This window comes from Lissotriton helveticus, chromosome 5_1, assembly GCF_964261635.1.
Source record: "Lissotriton helveticus chromosome 5_1, aLisHel1.1, whole genome shotgun sequence".
NCBI lineage: Eukaryota > Metazoa > Chordata > Amphibia > Caudata > Salamandridae > Lissotriton > Lissotriton helveticus.
Window position 1 is genome coordinate 862,810,673 of NC_136065.1, and position 19,902 is coordinate 862,830,574.

Below are 19,902 nucleotides of genomic sequence, written 5' to 3' on the forward strand. Positions count from 1 at the left end.
ACCTTGTAATATTAATTTAAGGTTTTTCCTTTGTATTAATAAAATGTTACAAATGTCTGAAAACCTCTGGTAGTCGTTGGACCAAGTTGATGGAGGCCTGAAACAGTTCTGACATTCTTTATGTTCAAGTTTTTCCAGAGTACGCACACACACAGAGTTATCTCATATGCCTTACAATCTACCTCCCAGTATTTCCTCTAAAATGCTTGAAATTGTAAAAACTCCAGTACTTCTTCTCCACATAAATACCATATAAATTCCGAAAATGTATGATTATCGGTGTTTATGGATTTTGGCATCACAAACTTTTTCCAGTAACTTTTTTTGAGTGATTACAAAATGCATTCACCTTGACAATTATTGTGTTATACCTCTTTATTCCCATTGTTGTTTAAGACTTTAATATCATTCACCTCTTTAGTTTCACCCCCTCTTGTGTCCCTATGTGTTATAGTCTGCAATGATCTCATACTTGTGCATTCTCATTCCAGCCAAGTCCTTGTGTTAGTCTAGGTCAGTGCTTCCCAAACCTTTTAGATCCACAATCTAATTTTTAGAACGACAAACTTTTGCTACCCACCTAGCTTTAACAAATATGAGGTGGGGATATTTGTTAAACATAACAGTAGACATGGTTTCAAAATGCTGTGAAGGTTCACCATGAGTCTTGCTTAGGAATTCTTGAAAGTTTTTTTTAAACAAGACTTAAGGACAGTTTAGCACCTGTTCACCGGTGGTGCTGGAACAATTTTCAGAGTGGGCCGCAAATAATAATATTACTTGATTGAAGTCATAGGAATTGTGAAAAATCCTAGCTTTACACAAAGTTCCAAATGTATTCAGCAGGTGAGTGGTAAAGGTATAGTATGAAACTGGTTTGTGCATCTTGGACACGCCATCACAAAAATATTACTAAAGCATTGTGCAATATCATTTGCTCACAGCGCATTATCCATGTGCCACTAAATTTGCCCTAGACCTAGTTATACTGATAACATGTTAGTGCGCACAAATGATAATGTGTGGAAATCAAGTTTAATTGAATATTTATCATTTGCACATCTCCAAGTAAAGTGTCTTGATTTGTTTCGATCCTACTGAAGTATTTGTTTCCATCACTCTTTAGAATTACAAAAAAGTGCTTAATTTTCTCTTCCCTAGCTGCTTATTTATTCTGAAATATGTGTACAGTTATACAGGTTTTTATGTTGTATTGAATGTTCAAAAAATGACATCCTACAGCTTTTTCATATACCCCAGCAAGATTGTCAAATTGTTCATTTGAAAAACTGCTCTGCTTTGCAGTCAGAGAAAGAAAATTAAACACCAATTCTCTGTCTTTGAAGCACTGCAATTGCAACATGATATATACCGATTGTAAAGGCATCATTATTCATTGATCTTTCCCACCGCACCAGAAATTTGCTGATAACCCACAGTTTTGGAAACGCTGGTCTGAACCTTAATACCTTTCTCAAATTCTCTCCTCTACACTTTCTGTGTTTAAATTAACTAAGGGTTTTATACCTGTTTTACCTCAAACTTACACTCTGCATGCTCCTATAGTCTTTAATTGTATCACAACTGTTTGGTTTCACTCTTGGTTTTATGGAAGATCAGATGCCCAGGTAGGCAGTCATCACCCAGAGGGCCTAGAACAAGCATGGTTACAAGCAGCCACAATGGCCCCACATGTTGATCAACCAGCGGTGGCTGGTGAACTTTGAAAATGATGGGATACAAGACCAAATCCTGAAATTTCTAGCATGAACATGCGCAGCGAGTGAGCCCAAAACCAGTGTCCCAAGAGAAATGTGTGGAGTTTCTACCTCTGAGAATTTTAGTATATAAAATGGTGTATTTCCAGAAACATATTCATATGAATTGACAAAAAAAGCCATAGTAGTTACAAGAACTTCTAAAGGAAGACTTATTTAAAATAATATAGAGAAATCCTGGTTTGCCAGGCGATCCTGACCTCCACTGTGCTGCTGGTCAGTAGGGCTTGGAATGTCCTCTGAGAAACGTTTGTAAATTAGTTTGTGTGTGTTAGACGTGTCAGCCTTTTGGGTGGTCTTCCTTAATATTTTTTTTCGCGATCCCTTTCTGCCCCCCTTTATTTTTGTCCACCAGTCCTATTTTTTTTTGTGTGGCTTTAGGTCTCTGGGTGCCCCACCACTGCTATTCAGTGCTGAGGTACAGGTGCTCCTTCTTAAAATGGTGGATGAGTTCCTAAGATGGATGCCTGTCAGGAAACCTCTTGTGGGCCATAGGATAACATTGGAGGGTTCCAGAACCTTCCAGGCCAATCTAGTGACCAGGGCTCAGGCTATATAGGGGTGGACACTGGGCGGCCATTTTGTCACTGCTGGGCTGGCTGGAGTTAAGACAACTGCGTCTGGGGGATTGTGTCATGGGCCACTCTGATGGTTCCTAGGGCCTGCGAGATAGTCATGGGTGCTGCCCTCCTCCCTGTTGATCTGACCCTGCCTATGTGAGAAGAACTGTGTACCTTACAAACCAGTGTGACCATTCGTCAAGAAAACGTATTCAACCCAACCGCCGGTGAGCGCGGTCTTCCCCAACCCCAGAGACCTTGGCGGTGAACCCCAAGAGCATCAAGAAACAGGGGACTTTGGTTAAGATTTCTGAGGTGAAGAGTAATCTCGATCTCCGCCCTTGCCTGGTTCGGCCTGGTTGAGGTGTACTGTTGTACCAGAGCAGTGGGCAGCCAAGAAGTCTCAGCGCTTTGTGTTCCAGGCCCACCCCCCTCCCTCTCCACCTTTGTGACCTTTCTGAGGCGTCAAGCTTCTGGGGCTGACTGGCGTTGCTGTGTCGCTGACCTGGGTGCTGAGAGTAGCCGAGCGATCCCAGGCGGAGGCATGAGAAGGGCGGAGCAACTTGAAGATCCGCGGAAGATGCTGGGCGTGGCCGCTGAACTACCGACCCCCTCTCGCTGAGCACGCCGCCTCACGCAGTTCAAGCCGGGTCTCCGTGGGGAGGCGGAGGCTGAGGCGGCCCTCGGGCGCCCGGCGCCCTGGTGATCAGGAGTCAGCGCATGGAGGCCCGTCGGAGGAGGCCTTCGCATCTCCGCTCAGCTGCTACCCCCGCCTCGCTTGAGGTGAAGTGGTGAAGAACCTGAGCGGCCGGACGGGGGAAAAGCGGCCTTGTCAACTTGCTTCCTCCAAAGGAATAACAAGGGCGCCATTCGGGCGTACAGGTACCTGAGGGGAGGTTCAGAGGAGGGAGGAGCAGCAAGGGACAAGTCTACAAGTAAGGGGGCGAACTAATGAGATTGGGGGTGCCACCAGCTTGTCCTAAGCAAGTTCCATCCTCCAGTATATCGTGAATGAAGGAAATTGAAGAGTAGGCCTAGACTCTAAGTTCCCCTTTTGAAATAAGCCTCCTAGAAGACTTCAGAGGAGTTTATAAAATAAAATTGTCATATTCTTCCTTTAAATATATACTCATTCTGACTCAAAAGCCGGTTAAGCTAAATGTAATTATTAATATGTTCCTATAGATTTATGGATGATGAATATTGCCGGTTATTTGCTTAAGTGAATGTATTCAGAAACCTAATGCTGACTATCAAAAGAAAGTGTGTTGTAAAATTCAATTAGTGTGACTAACTCTCCAAGTGAATTGCTGGAAGACCTATTCTAGTTACAGTGAAACTTACATTCATTTTACTGCCTCAATATAATCAGATAAAGTCTCACTAATTTATGACTAACAAAGACGGTGTGGTGTCATTTTTGGTGGGTTTGCACTGGGGTGTTGTAGAGTGTGTAATGCAAGCACGACACCGTCGCCTTCTAGATTTAGCCTTTCCACCCAGGACCATGCTACCCTAAATGGACCGGAAGCCTCGGGTCCAACAGTGTGCTACAGAAATAAGGATCCTAGTGAACATGCTGCAGTTCTCTTACCTCAATGTGCATGCTTGTCAGGCTGACAGTCTGGCATTCTGAGGATAATAGGCACTTATAGGGCAATGTCTAGGACTTGTGCAGGTGCAATTACTAACCACCAATATAATCAGATGCCAGGCTAGGGTACACCTTTGTCACTTCTTGTGTAGAACAAAAGGAGTGATGACCAACCACTTTTTACGACTGACTACTTACTTGACATGTGAGGCAGGACTCAACCTTTTTCTCAGATATTTTCCCCTGTGCTTGTTTTTCCTGAAAGCTCGAAGGTCTTTTGCAGGTTGAAAGTGTATGGTTAGTCAAGCTGCTTAAGGATGCAACAACCGTTCCTTCTACAGCAGTTGGCTTTACTCTCTATGTAATATTGTTGATCTTAGGCCACTACATGCAGCTGTTTCACAGTACCACCACAAAGGCACACAAGGAGTACCCAGATTTTAACAAAATGGCTCTAAAAAGGCCTCTTAGGGGAAGGCTACTGCCCCAGTAGCAATATGTCATTTTGCCTAGTGCTCCCAAAAGTGCTTGCTTTACATCTGCTCTAACAGGGAGTCACCCGTCACCTAGACACCTGACTCGAGTCCCAGGGAGACTAGCCTAAACAAGGGATCAGGAAACTGGAAGCCATTGTTTAGGCAACCCAGTATGGCGCTTAGCCAGAGAGCGCAGAAACTGAGGCTACAGGCAGGGGGAAAGCAGGTGGAAGGGCTGTGTACGGCACACAGGCTCTGGCCCCTGCGATTGATTAAGGGCGAACCAGGAAGTTCATGCATATTTAACAAGTGTCACAAAGAAAAATGCACATGATGTATAAATACGTGCCTGCAAGAAAAAAAAAACTCACATTTTTAAAGGAAAACAATCCATGTTGTTCAAATATATATTACTTGCCAGTTTCTACTTAGGAGAAAGACCAGCATGAAAAAGCCCAAAGAGAAGGCAGAAAAGGTGTTTCAAATGAGCTTCTCTCTTTTCCACAATGTGTATTCAAATATGGGATCTAAAAGGAAGAATTGCACTGGTCTCATCTCAAATGCATTGTTTGTGGACTGTTGTGGAAGCACAGTCTTCCTGCTTCTAGCTCCCTTGCCATGGTCAGCTCCACAATCGAATAGCAGTGCTCACTCCTACACCTACCCTATGGTAACAGGGCCTACTGCAAATTTCACTAAAACAATCCCAGCATGATCTCAGTGAATACTGCACCTCCAGCATAAGGCATACCAGCCCTTATTAACAGCATTTATTCCTGTCCTCTTCTGACAAGTGCCTTTTATCCCCATATATCCCCATATATTGGAGTGATTACTTCAAATCAAAAGACAGCACCACCACCTCCACCCACACCGGGCTTACAGATTAGTGATCATCCTTTAAGGATTCATTCATCCTCTCCTTTTGCTCCTTCACCACAGCTCTCTGGTTTCACAGTCCCAGGCATGAGATGTTCATGCAATCCAGATTCTTTGCATTTTGGGATTGATAGTCCTTTTGGTCTCATTAGAAAATCAGGACCTCAAGTGCCACACTTAAACTAAAACAAAAATTGGACTGGGTTTACCACTCCATCTGGGTAACTTTTAGAGCTCCGCTTACCAACAGCAACACTCCTCTTTCCACAAATGACCAGACAGCACCACTCCCTCCCCAGTAAATTCACTGATAGAGGAGTGTTTTTCCTTGGTAAGAAAGCGTTTCATTTCACAGCGGCCACCAAGTAGACTGCCTAATGGCTCAATTTAAAAGCACTGAAATACCAGCAAGAGACCAAAAGTGTATACCCTTTACTCTTGATGCAAATATTATGGGTCCAGGATCATACACATATCCAAGAAATGTGGTATTTTAACACCCATAAGTCTGTAGAGGTTACATCATCCTGGTAGTTCTCATCAATTTTTGGATTGTCTTTCCCATTCTATGTGCCTAATATCATCCCAGAACTCTACTTAGTTCTGCAACACCCATAACTTGGAGAAAAGAGGAATAACAATGGAATGTTAAATTTCTGCAAATATGTGCAAATTTAAAGCGTGTGTCCTATAAACTGTCTAACAGGTTATTTTTTTGCAGTTTTTATTTTTAATTTCAGAAAATTTTATTGAATATTTCAGTACAGCAGCTTGAATACATTGCATGTGCGGATGAGAGTACATCTGAACAGGGGTAAGGTCAGAAGGACAATTATGGCAGACACATCTTAGAAGGATTGACCATGGTAGTTATTGTTACATTCAGATGTGACCATGGATCTTGCAGATAACATATTATATTCAAGAAGCTTTATTGAGTCGGAGATCAAAGAGGAAGAGAGGAGAGAAAGAATAGAGTTGTAGAAGATGATGAGAAGGAAGGAACAAGAGAAAGAGAAGAAGAAGAGCGCCACAATGGAGTATCACGGTTCTGGTCATTCCAGTATACCCAGAGGCGTGTATGTTCTGTGCGATTGTTATGGATTCTGTGGCGATCTGGAAGTCAGGAGTGGTGGTAGATCATGGGGGTTTATGGGTTTCAAAGTAGTTATCTAGTACGTCCCACATTCTCCTTCGCGCAGGTCGCCATGGTGTGGTTTGGAGAGTGATGTTGTCTGCTCCTCTGAGGTTTTTTTTTTTGCAGTTTTTTAGCGCAGATTTGGTCCAAGGCTATTGGAGCAGAGAAATTGTTTTGACAAGAATCCAAGGATGTAAAGCCGAGGCTAGGATTCGAAGCCGGCACCCCCATATTCCTAAGTCGACAGCAACTGCCAGTAGGCCACATGTACTCCGTTAACAGTGGTAACCAGATCAGGTTTACCTACACATACCCTTCTGTTGGAGTATTTATTGATTTGAAATACATTTTTTTTTAAACTTTACAAATATGGTTATTTGATGCTGCCATTTTACGTCCTCAGTTTAAGACATCATGCATCCTTTACCTAATTTTACCTTCAAGTCGAAGCCAGCTCATTGAGCCAGCCAATTCATTTATTATTCAATGAACCACGGTGTGGATGCCCTGCCTAACTTGTTAGACAAATGACATCTCTCACAGGTACAGCCGAGGTACAGCCCACAGTGCAAAGGTGCCTTCAAACATAATCTAGTCGATTCCAGAAGTAACCACGTAAATTTGACTGTACATATCATCACATGCATACCTACTGAAAGCAGAGCTTACCTGGGGCAGTCCTTTCAGCATGAGTTTTCGTGCTCTTCACAATCCCTGACTCCTATCCTCCGCAAGCATCACACCAGCGCCAGGTCCACAAGCTTGTACCTAATCGGAAGCCAGAATAGGTAGGCTTTTTTCTCTATTCCGACTTCTGATTGGGCAAACCGGCACATGAGTGACAAGCACTGTAGCTCCATTATCTGACCTGCTGCACTGCCTGAAGGTAGTGTAGCACTGCCAATATGTATTGTGACAGTGTGAGGCTGGGCTATAACAGCCAGCACCTGACGCGTGAAGAGCAGCTAGTGGCTCCCTCCTCTTGTGCCAACATGAAATAAAAGCATTTATAAGTAAACACACGTTCCATGAGATCATTTGTTTTTATGTAAGAGCTCAACTATGTCATGCAATTGGTTCCAGTGGGAGGCTGTGTTTTGATCAGTGACCTGGTGCCTCCTATGGTCAGCTGTTACCGTGTTCAGGCCACTGTGGCTGTGGTCTGTGCTTTTGTTCCAGAACTCTGATCTCTTTCAGGGGAAAGTGCTCAACGTATGTCTGAGTGCCCAGTCTATCCTACACTGTGGGTCAGGTAGGCAGGGTCCTCCTTCGAATCAGAGCACTGCACCCATTACATATATATTGTTTCAGCTGTTTTGAAGACAAAGTGCTGCAACTGGACCCTGAACACTTTGCTAATCTATGGCCTCAATTATTAAATGTTTACTTAACCGGAGTCACAAATACAGTCACAGTCCAGTTGAGCAGGTGCATTGTTCACGTGTGTTTTTAGGTCGAGACCTTTTGATATCACTACAATATGTATAATATAGGGGCTATCAGCCACCTCTCTTCATCCATTGGTCTGTTGTCATTCACATTTTGCTTCCACTCACTACAGCATACTAAGCCTACTTAAGCCACTGGTTAACTTCACTTTGAGTGGCTGCATTTTGTTTTATCTCAAGGAGCACACCTGCACACTTCATTGCCGGTGTTTTTGTTTTTACTTTGTAATTAATTTAGTGTGGCGTTTGTATTTAGAACCCGAAATGATAGCAGGACACTTCTGTCACACATTCCATCTTTATCAGATTCCATCTGCTGCAAGTGCTTTTATAAATTCCCTTTGGAGTGTTTTGCTTTTCTGACCGTTGCCGTCTCACAGTATACTCCATTGTGTCTGTTTGAAACTGTTCTGTATTAAAAAGCCCTTTTTGCATTCTTTTTTCTCTCCTTTTTTCTTGCGCTTTCTTCCTTCCTTTCCTTCTTTCTTGATTACTTTCCTTCTTTTCTGCCTCCTTTTGTTCCTTCTGCTTGCCTGCTTTCTGTGCTTCTTTCTAGCCTTCCTCCATTCTTTCCACCTTTCCCTTTCCTTCTTTCTTGCTTCTTTCTCTTTAATTTTGTTTGCCTTTTTCTTGCCTGATTTCTTTCTTTCTTTCTTTAAATCAAAAGGCTTGCAGTCAATGCCGGACAGTTTGATTTTTGTTTAGGTCTGTGTTAACCAAAACCTTTTGATTTTACTAAAATTATGCGTAAATCATAGTTACTTATAGGGGTTTCAGATGGACTTTATTTATTAGTCTGTGGTTGGTGTCATTCACATTTTTCTTTCTCCTACACCACCATGCATTAAGGAACAATATATCAGCCCACTTCACTACGTGTTATGGCATGCCGCCCTTTCATAATGAACACATCTGCACACAAAGTAGATCCTGTCCGTGCCAATGAGTTCTATGGTGATGTGTGGTTTTTTGAGACCATAGCAAATGATTTTTTATTTTTTATTGTTGAGGGCCTGCCATATTTCCAAACAATAACGCTTTGCAAAACCTATGAGAAAACAAGGATTAGCAGGATGGCGGCCAGTGCCAAATCTATTGGCTTTGCCAATGTTTGTTTTGTGTATGTGTTGTTTTGGGCCTAAGGCTTGGTACTTGGTTATTCATCACTCTCTCTAATAATTAGGATGAGTGAGTCAAGGATGGCTGTCAGGAGGGCCTCTACTAAACCATGCTCCCCAGACGAGGACAAACAAACCTTTTTAAAACATCAGTTTATTATTAGAAAAACACACTGTATGTTACCTTTCCACAATAGGTGAATCCTTTTTCAGGTTTTAAGATTTGTGCAAAAAAATCTAACTTTGAAGTGCACACTGAAATGGGAGTAAAGAAAAGCCATGACCTCAGAGAAAGGAAAGAAACAGTGGCTGACTGCTTTCTTAACTGTAAGAAGTCAAAATAATGACAGTTATTCCATATTCCCCCCTGGGTCTGACAACGCTGTTCTTTAACAAAGAACGACTATGCGCCCCCAGGGCCACGTCAGAGTTTTTGGAAATAAACAAATATCAAACAATAGCAGCGACAATTTGAACAAGCAGTCCTTTGGCGAGGCAAAGATTGTGTCCTATTGCAGGTGCAATGAGATCTCCCACAGAGATCTCACTATTGCCACTAATTCTTAGAACACGTAATGTGGTAAATACCCACATGGGGTTAACTAGAGGTGGATGGGGTAACTTGTATTTCAGGAGACCCCGTTTCTGGCACCTCAACACCCTCAGGGTTATTAAATGCTTGCCCATATTAACCTTAGCACTGTGACTCTTATACTGAGACAAAGGAAGAACACATTGGAAATGTCAGCACTGTTCTATTTCACAGTGTTTGTGCTGATGGAGTTAAGTTACATTGTTTTAAAGCTGACGTTATTAGGGTTAATTGCACACAAGGCAATTAACCGGTAATTTAATAGATGCATGATGCTCTGCTGAGCCCAATCACCTTAGAAATGCTGCTATCTCTGTACATATCTGGATCTGGTTTTATTGCTTTTTTCCATAACTTGTATAGAATTTCCATTTTTCTTAAACACCCCACCCCTCTTTCATTTTCCTATTTTCCCATCAGACTCCAGTCGGCATTTTTGTTTTAAGGCATGAGCTGAAAAGCCTTCTTTCATGTGGTTGGTATGTGATATCACTCTGCAGGATGAGCAACTGATTCACTATTCACTTACTGTTGTAGGTAACCAGTATTATAAGCTCACAGTTTTTAAGTCTGGGGAAGAACCTTTCCCTTTCTGATCTTAAACAACTAAACAAGTTTTTCCCTTCATAATGCCTGTAGGAAATCCTTCTTTTCTGTATGGTCACCATGGATGTTTTGCCTTTTGCTGGACCCTATATTTTTGCTGACTGTAGAACTGTGTGCACTTTACCCCTGTTAACCAGGAGTAAAGGGCATGTGCTCCCCTTTTTAACATGATGACATGGGTGTACTTCTGATTAGCATATTTCACTTACCCATAAGTCCCTAGTATATGGTATAAAATGTACCCGGGCCTGTAAGTTAAATGTCACTAGTGGACTGGAGCACCTATTGTGCCATGCACTACAGTTAGATTGCAAACATGACTGCAGGCCTACTTTTGCAGCCTGGCTGTGCATTTTCAAAACTACAAATTCATCCTATCAAAATAACCCCTTCTGACAGGCCTAAAAATTAACAAGTTGCCCCTAAATAAGCCTTAATGCCCATAAGGTAGGATGCATGGTATTTATAAGTAGGACGCTTAAAAGTTTAATGTTTCACACATTTTCGCAGTGAAAAGAGCCCAAAAGCTATTTTCACTCTAGCAGGGCTGGCTGTTCATTAGGAAAGCATTGAGGTGCAATATTAAAGTTAATATTCTCTGTTTTACTCCATTCTTGGACTTTTAGAAATATGTATTAGATGGCCAACTTACTGGTGAAGTCGGATTTGTGATAAATATTTCGAAAAAAGGTACTTTAGAAAGTTACCATTAGCTTAATCAAGTAATGAGTTGTAAATGGCTGTCAAAAAACGCAGAGCTTCTTGAGGAATTGAGTATCATGTCGAATGAAAGGATGGAGGTGGCTAGGGTAGGGAGGTTAAGGTGGTGGTAGGATAGTGAAGGTGGCGTTACTGTGGTGGTAGAAGGGTGGTGGTGGTGGTTAAAGTGGTGGTTTGTGTAGAGTGATGATAGTTTAGTTAGGGTGGTGGCAGTTGTGTTTAAGGTGGTGGTGGGTGAGGTGGTGTTATGGGTTAATGGTAGAGTGCTGGTAGGCTGGTTAGGGTCGTGGTAGGATGGCAGAGGTTCTGTTTGGTGAGTAGGACGGTTGTGGCTAGGGTGGTGGAGCTGGTAGTGGTTAGCATGGTTGTGGTTATGGTGGTGGTAGGGGTTAGAGTAAGGTTGGGGTGTTATGGTTGGGTGATGTGGATAGGGTTGTATTGGTGGTATGGTGATGTGAGTGTGGTGGTTGTGGTAGTAGGGTGGTGGGATGATGGTGCAGTAGGGTGTTGGTGGTGTAGTGTGGTGGTGGTAGAATGGTGGTGGTAGGATGGTGGTGGTAGAGGTGATTGAGTGTGATGGTAACTTGGTTAAGATAAAATGATAGTGTGGTGGTAGGTTGGTGGTACACATACTAAAGCGAGGTGAGAGAACAGGGAACAAGCACCAACAAGGATGACTGGGGGAAAAGGAGAAAAAAGGTACCTCATTCCCAGCGAGGGCATCAGAAGGACACTAAACACTACAAGGATTGGCATAGCCAATAGGTCTCGCCTTTGGGACCTTATAAGTGTTTAGTTATCCAGCACAATATACTTGGTGCAACAACATCAACTGTTGCATGGCTAAACACTTATAAGGTCACAAAGGTGAGACCTATTGGCTATGCCAGTGCTTGTTTTTGTTGGGTCGTTCTCAATTTGTTTCCGCCCACCACAACAAACAGAGTAAGGCAAAGGGTCGGCCTACTTCAGCCACTGTCCACTTCTGTGTAAGCAACAGCATTCTATCAAAGCACAATTTCGTCATTCGCACAGAAAATATTGCACTTCTATGCAGGGCTCATAGGTTAAAGTTTGTTTTCTTTTTGTTACTCTTCCAACTTTCCTTTGGCAACATCTCAGCTGGCCTCCCTCTTACTGCCACGAGCCGCTGGCATGCACACTTGCATCTTAGAATTTCTCTTTTTTTTTTGTAAGTTCATTACAAATACTATACTTAGATGTCCACCATGCATGCACACGAATTTTGTAATCACAATACCAGGAACTCACTGTAGAAGCATCCAGCTACCCAGATACAGGAGGTTCCAGAAACTGCATTAAGGGAAAACCGGTCACCGGTCATCAGACGGAACAGCAGCCAAACCATTTCCCACTTGCTCCTTGCAGCAACTCTGGCTCTAAACAGCTAATAATCAACTCCGTGGCAGGTAATTACGGATGTTTTTTTACCCCGGGAGTCAGTGACTGGACATGAAAGCTGAACCCCATCACATTTCTAACTGCCATGAACGCCGCTTCAGGATCCGAAGGTGCAGAAAAGTCAGACCACAGCAGATGACCTTTAAAGGCAAGCAGCCAGCTACTCCGCTGCCGTCGGAAGCTCCCCACAGGGACTGGCATGCACACAACTGCATGCAAACACACGAACACTGTGGCATATGCGCAACAACAGATAATATAGTATGTGTAGAAAAGTGCCAAGGGTTGTTGACTGCTCTGTAAGGCCACATGCAAACGACTCCATTCCACACACCAGTCCCTGGTAGCAGCAAATGCTATAAGGACAAAATGTTGTAGCAACCTCAATGAAGCTGGAAGGATAGCCAAACTCTGCATTAAGGTTAGACTTGGTTAGTGTTTTCCAATTTGTTGGAGTTATTTGTATAGCCCATCAGAAAATATATTGTGGGCAGGATTCTAGGTCGAAATGTATTTAACAGATGGGTAGAAAGCTGACCTATATAATTTGGAAAAAGCTGGGACTGTTCAAACAGCTAAAGATTCAAAAACCAGAACAGCAAGAGCCCCTCTAGGATTATCTAATGATACTGAAACAGCCACGCTTAGAGAGGGCCGTGTGCTTCCAGCCACGGGAAAAGACGGAAATATCAAGTGGCAAAATTTTTTTTATACACATATTAAAAATAAACTAGCCTCACAGACAAAACAATGGTCTGAGTGAACGTTAGGAGTCCAGTAGCTGGGCGATTAAAAATTCAGACATGGGCTCCATGATTAAAATAATGAACAAGAGGCAACTTAAACAAGCCTTCTTCATAATGTGAAATAAAACCAGTCACTCGGGCTGGTCAAGAAGGCTAGCTACGGGTGATTTGTAACCTGCAACACATGGAATGCAGCGTCCCGCGAGTGGTGCGCGCGAGAGCGAGCACCAGGCCATATGTTTTGAATTATCGCGCCTGTGTCTGGGCACGATAATTCGAAACATGTGGCGCTGTGCGGGTAACCGCAAGCAATAGGCCACACACACACGCACAAGTGTGTGTGTGGTGAGCTTTTTGAAGCCCTTACAATAAGTCTCGCAGAGCAGCACATGCGCGAGACCTAAAAATCAATCAGTACTTGGTCCATGAACCACAGATGGGAGAAACGAACAGAGAAGGTGAACCTGGCATTCTCTGACCAAATCAGGAATCGGCAAATAAGAGTGACATTGAAGCCAGTGAATGGTAGGCAGTGTGAGGGCTTCCAAGCTTCAGGCAAGACCTAAAAAGCACAATAACAGAAAGGGCATCAGGTTTCCTGTTTACCGTTGTAGAAAATAGCTTTAGAAACTCTCAGCTTCGCTGATGTTAATTGTTGGGAGGGGACCCAAACCAGTGGTGGAGTGACTTGGCATTCTCATAGCATTTGATTTGGATAATGAGCCCATTCGCATGGCCACACATCCGTCAGTAAGATAAAGACGGTGGCCCAAAACGGTATATGAAACAACGAATAGAGAGAGGGAGCAGCCGAGGGAGAAACTGAGGGGTAGTGTGCTGGATATGCCTGACCATCATCCCTACAGTGTGGGGGGAGGGAGGTGCTGTCTCTGGTATGAGCGCGCTCTCACTGTGGGTTTACTGGGGTGGGGAGGGCAGCATAATCCTAGACTCGGTGAGTGAAGTATAACAACTGCAAGAGAATAATCAACACCATGTTTATCCTGAGGTAACGGATGGCTCATGTGAATGCTTTATTGCACAAACTACAGCAAGTAACAGATGAGCTAGTGGCCCCACCTCCATTCTTCCGTCACTGCTGATGTGCTGACGAATAGTGCCAATATCTTCAAGACACCTCACCCGAAAAACACAGCAATCTCCCAATAAAAAACACACAAGACACATTGTTTGTGGAGAAAACATTGCTGCAAGTTTATTTGCATAAGAGATATGCCAACATGGTTTGTCAACTTACGGAAGATCCAAGGGCAGGCAGCCCCTATGCTGCTCTGCTCACCGGAAGAGCCAAATTGCACCGTGGCCCTAACCAATTGGTGCTCACCTTTTTGGGGATTACCCCTTACATCATGTGGACCACTAGTCCACCCATTTACTCACGCCCCTTGAGGGGGCGGAGCGTATCCAGGCAAGCCCCCAGTTGCTCAGGGTTACAACCGCCTGCAGGACTAATGGGGCGCTGTCGTTCCTCCAGGGGCCTGCCATAAGGACTTCCTGGGAATATTTGGCATTTTCACCCTTGTTGTGCTCCTGAAGAGGGTACCACTATGTACCATTCAGCCTCTGGATCGCCCTGTAACTCCACCTGTAACACAAATTAACAAGTTAACAGCCTACCTACTCCAACCATCCTTCAGCAGACACGCCGGGTAAGCAGTAGGATGGGTAACGGCGTGAAAACTGTACACAAAAGGAGCGCCAGGTGGGTGGGAGAGGTAAATATTCCTGGCTCCCACCCACTGGCGCGCCAGAAATGAAGCGGAACGCGCCAGACCCAGGGAGGGTCCAAACACGAGTGCGTTTGTTGTGTGCGATCATGTGGCACTAAGGTAGCAACCCTCCTATGGAAGCCCCCTGCGTTGGCCGCGGGCAGCCTCATAGTGCCAATATCAGCAACACACCTCACCCGCAAACACAGCAATCTCCTAAAACAAAAACCACAAGACACATTGTTTGTGGAGAAAACATTTCTGCAGGTTTATTTGCATAAGAAACATGCCAACATGGTTGGTCAACTTAAGGGCGATCCAAGGGCAGGCAGCCCCTATGCTGCCCTGCCCACCTGAAGAGCCAAATTGCACCATGGCCTTAGCCAATCGGTGCTCACCATTTTGGGGGATTACCCCATACATCATGTGGAAGAGAATAATCAACACCATGTTTATCCTGGGTTAACAACTGGCGCACCTGAATGTTTTATTTCACAATCTTCAGCAAGTAACAGATGCGCTGGTCGCCCCACCTCCATCCTTTCCGTCACTGCTGGTGTGCTGACGCAAAGTGCGTAGAGTTCAAAGGACAGAAGGGGCAGTATGTGTAGGGGAAATGAAACTACTCTAACTTTTTTATCTGAGTGGTCCATGTGACCATGCTTAAAGTGAAAGTTCACTCTGTGGGGTTTTAAAAGTTATATATTTAAAATCCGGAACGCATAGCTGTAACGGACAAGTGAACTTTACAGAAACCTTCAAGTATTGACTGCATTAATTTGTGGCTTCCTTAGCACTGTTCGTTACTTAAGAAACGGATAATTTAAAAAAAAAAAACAAATAACATTTAGCACATGTGCTCAGTCTCAACAGTCATGGCACTGAATGGTGCTACTTTTTGGACTGAAGTGCTCATGTGCACAAAGTGCTAGCGCTCGCAGTGAAAAAAATAGCTGACACGTTTCCTGATACTATATGCTGTGAGGGAAGAAGCAGAATGTGAATGACGATTGAACAGACCAATGGCTAATGAAGGCTGATCAAAAGTTCCTGTAATGTGCATGGATATTTATTCTGAATTGTTTGGAAAACGAGATGCTGGTGAAACAGTCAAAGAGGTCTCTAGGCTAGACCTAAAAATACCCCAGTTTTTTTCTGTGCTTATATATCAGCATGTCGGCACCACAGGCAATGAATGGTGTCATGTATGAATGTATAGTATAACATGTAAAGTGTTGAGATTGTAATGTTACTGCAAATTGTTTGGAAAATAAGAGGCTGGCGACAGTCCAAGCGGTCTCTAAGCTAGACCTAAAAATGCTCATCTTTGTTTCTGTGCTTATATATCAACATGTCATTAAGAAAATGGGGTATCACCCAACACGGCCACAGGACCTGGGTATCAAATGGTATAATAGAGAAATGGTCCTAGACCTATGATTATATTTAAGAAAATACTGCTAATGAATCAAAAATTATATATTACATAGGACTTAATCCTAAAATGGAGAAACATAGAAAAGAGCCAAATGCGTTTCTGTAAGCCAAATCAAAAGAAATACCCATCAATAATACATAACATGATGTTACATCCAGACATATCAATTCACAATTTATTTCACATTAGTATATACATATTAATAAAAACAGTTTACAAAAATCAACGGGATGCTGCCAGATGCAGTGAAGAGTGCAAAAAGGTTTGTGCTCAAGTGAAAGAATAAGAAAGGGATTGAAAGGAAAATCAAATAATTAAAAAAATAAGGTATAGTTCCCTATATATGAGCCTGACCCACGTCTTTATTCAAATGATTCTAAATGGCATTATTCAGGGAAGGAGAGGGTCGGGAAAGAAAAGGGATTAGGGTTCAGGCTCACAATTGGGGCGGGGGGGGGGGTTGTCGACGTTTCGACCCTTGCGCATTGGTGGGCGGATCAACACCTCAGCTCCGGGTCTTCCTCAGGACAGGGGGGTAGGAGAGAACCTAAATTGTAGTATGACAGCGCCCCAAAAAGGGAGATTAGCCACCTATGAACAGAGAACGCATAAGGCAATAAATGATGTGCTCCAATCATCAAATAAATGAAAAAAGTGTTCTCTCAGTCCATCAATGACGAGAAATGTTCGCCGGAAAAGTCAATTTCGAAAGCGGGTCAGAACAGCTTATTCAAAATAACCCAAGTTTCCAAAAAAACTGCTAGTTAAAGGCACAGCCAGTAAACAAAGGTCCTGGCTCAACTCTTTCAGTTTGCTTGTTCGTGCTACTTCAAGATACTCAGGTTTTCATTTACTTGAAACCCGACCGAGACAGCGTTTCCGAAGCAATCAGCCCTCATCTTGGGTGTTCCTTGTGCACCAAGGTGTGATCACTGTGCCCTACATCCTTAAACTTGCTACCCCAAAGTCCTCCGCCCTCCTGTCTACTGGGGAGTGCCAAGTCCTGAGGTAATTCCCTTTCCCCTGTCGTGGTCTGGTCCATACAAGGGGCTATCTTGGTGCATTGTGCCCCGGTCCTTTAGAGGCCAGTGTCCCAAATGAAGATATCTCACCTTTCCTTGGGCCTGCTATTTCTATTAATACGTTGTGTCGGATGAGGAGTATAGTCCTGACCATAATGCAAGCCACATATAATGGCCCTGGTATATTATCGCTCAATTTGTCCTTGGCGCCTAACGTTATGCTGGTGTTTTTAGTCCTATATTTTATGTCTTACATATTGGCTTTTCTACCTTAGGTAACAATAACTATCACTGTTTTACACCATCTGTGGTATCGCTGGGCCTATTCTTGTCTTTTAGCGAATTGTGCCGCCTATTGGTCGTTGTTCATGGGATGTGTCTATCAGGACAAACCGTAAATATTGGGGCGATCCATCTGTGTGTATACGTGGAAAGGACATTTTCTCCCTATGCACCAGTAATCAAAGATGCATGGTTTGGCCTCTCTCTGTGGTCTAACGGTAAATTGAAGGCAGTCAAATCCTGTTCGTAGCTCTTAAGCTAGGAATTCTGATCTATTCTGGTATTTGTGGTGGTGCATGTTAGACATGTAAGTGGGCTGTCTTGTGTAGGTCTTTTCTTCACATCAGTAGTAGGTGGAGGTGATGTCCATTATTTCCCTGCAATTTCTAACTACTTGGTACTGTCGCAGCAGGTGTCCCCGAGCCCCATATTACATAATACATGCACCTGCGCATCACTTTTAGCTTCTCAATCAATATAGTACTTTTCCCTCAGAGCATGTTGTACTTTTCTATTCTTCGTCGTATTCCCAAATCAGTTGTAAAAATTCAAAGCCTTAATGTCATTCAATGATCCCAGTAGAAGGTCTGTAGATGAAATCTGCAGGCACCATGAGCAGTACAGTAGCACAGATATGTATTTTGTACCCATAGCCATTTATTGGCAGGCCTTGCAGAGGTGTCACTCATTGGGATCGCGAAGAACTGCAAAAGAAACCTTTAAAATGATCAATCTCCTGTACCCTTTTTATGGCATCAGAGGTCACCAGTACTTGTGCAATTGGTGCTCTAAAATGAATGGGAGGTTCTCTAGAAAGGACGCTCCAGTAGAATCTTTTAGCCAAAATCACAGACGATGAAGGCGATGAATACTTGTAACGACCTAGCAGGTCCCATACTCCGATTGAGGCGGGCACCAGCAACTTTGGTGCCAAAACACGATGATGTGAAAATCAATTCTCTGTATCAGTGGTACACCCTTTGTGCTGCATCAGAGGTTTACCAGCACTTAATGCCCACCGGGTACTTTTGAGGAACAGGGCCCACTTGCACCCCTGGGCCTCCGGCGGTGTACATCACAAGCAGCCCTCTTAGCACCCGCTTGGTGCTTGAGTGGAGTGAAGCTTGTACCGAAGTGGTGGTGGTGGAACTGCTGTGGTCCCGTTGGTGCCTGGTGTTCTCACTTTTGTTCTGATGCTTTCTTGGGTTGAGGGCCGTGGGTCCAAGAGATCATCCCCACCCACTCGACAGCTGTGGCAGTTGGCAAGAGGAATAGCTGGGCAGGCATGATGTCTGATGTGGGCATTGACAGCGGTCCAGTCTACTGGTTGGAGATCATATCCAGGTGGTGTTGTTCAGTCAGGAAGGGCCTGCAGCGCCTGATGATTAGGTATCCGCTACTGAAAGCAGAGCAACGGACATGTCGTCTGAGATGTGCACAGGCCAGCCAGACCACCACTCTGTCTGGACTCCGTTTGACCACTCTTTCAAACAAATGGTAGTGCATCAATCCAGAACAGCTCCTTGGATGCACAAATCGTTTTATGTTCTGTCTTTTCTGAGTACACAGGAACAGTGCAGCTTTGCCTTTTCTCACTTTTAAGTGTAATAAGGTGGAAACAAATACTTGTAAAAATAGCAAATTCCTAGCCAGCGGTCTTAATACGTATCTTAGTCTCTTGGCTCATGAGTGTAAATGTCATAAGTGGATGGTAACAAACCATTAGCATATGTCAGAAATTAGTCATAACATCCCCCCTTTTGTGCACACCTGATGCCACAGCTTATTGTACTACATCTGTAGTATAAATAAGTGAAGTAATTAATGCATTCAACATGGAGTATCACTCCTCACTGAACACTTTCTTTCTGTTATTTGTTGGCACGACTATACCAACAGTTCAATCAATCAATCAATCAATCATTACATTTCTAAAGTGCGCTACATACCCGTTAGGGTCTCAAGGCGCTAGGGGGGGGGTGCTGCTACTGATCGAAGAGCCAGGTCTTGAGGAGTCTTCTGAAGGCCAGTAGGTCCTGAGTCTGTCGTAGGGTGGTTGGAAGTGTGTTCCAGGTCTTGGCGGCGAGGTAGGAGAAGGATCTTCAGCCGGCTGTAGTTTCCCAGATGCGAGGGTCTGTAGCGAGGGCGGCTGAGCGGAGGCATCGGGAGGGGGTGTAGAAGCTGTTGAGGTAGGTGGGTCCGGTGTTGTGGAGTGCTTTGTGTTCGTGGGTGAGGAGCTTGGTTCAGCAATGTATCGTACATTAAGGGTTCAAATATGAGCAGCCTACATCATATCTGTACGGTATCAGGAATTTCCAAGGGCAGATACATTTTAATCACTTCGAAATTAACA

The 19,902-nt window shown here is 43.8% G+C and overlaps 1 protein-coding gene across 1 annotated transcript in view; it reads left to right on the forward strand.

The window, feature by feature from the left end:
• Nucleotides 1-19,902, forward strand: part of PARG (poly(ADP-ribose) glycohydrolase) — a 911,041-nt gene that overhangs the window by 63,376 nt on the left and 827,763 nt on the right. The gene's annotated exons all lie outside the window — the stretch shown is intronic.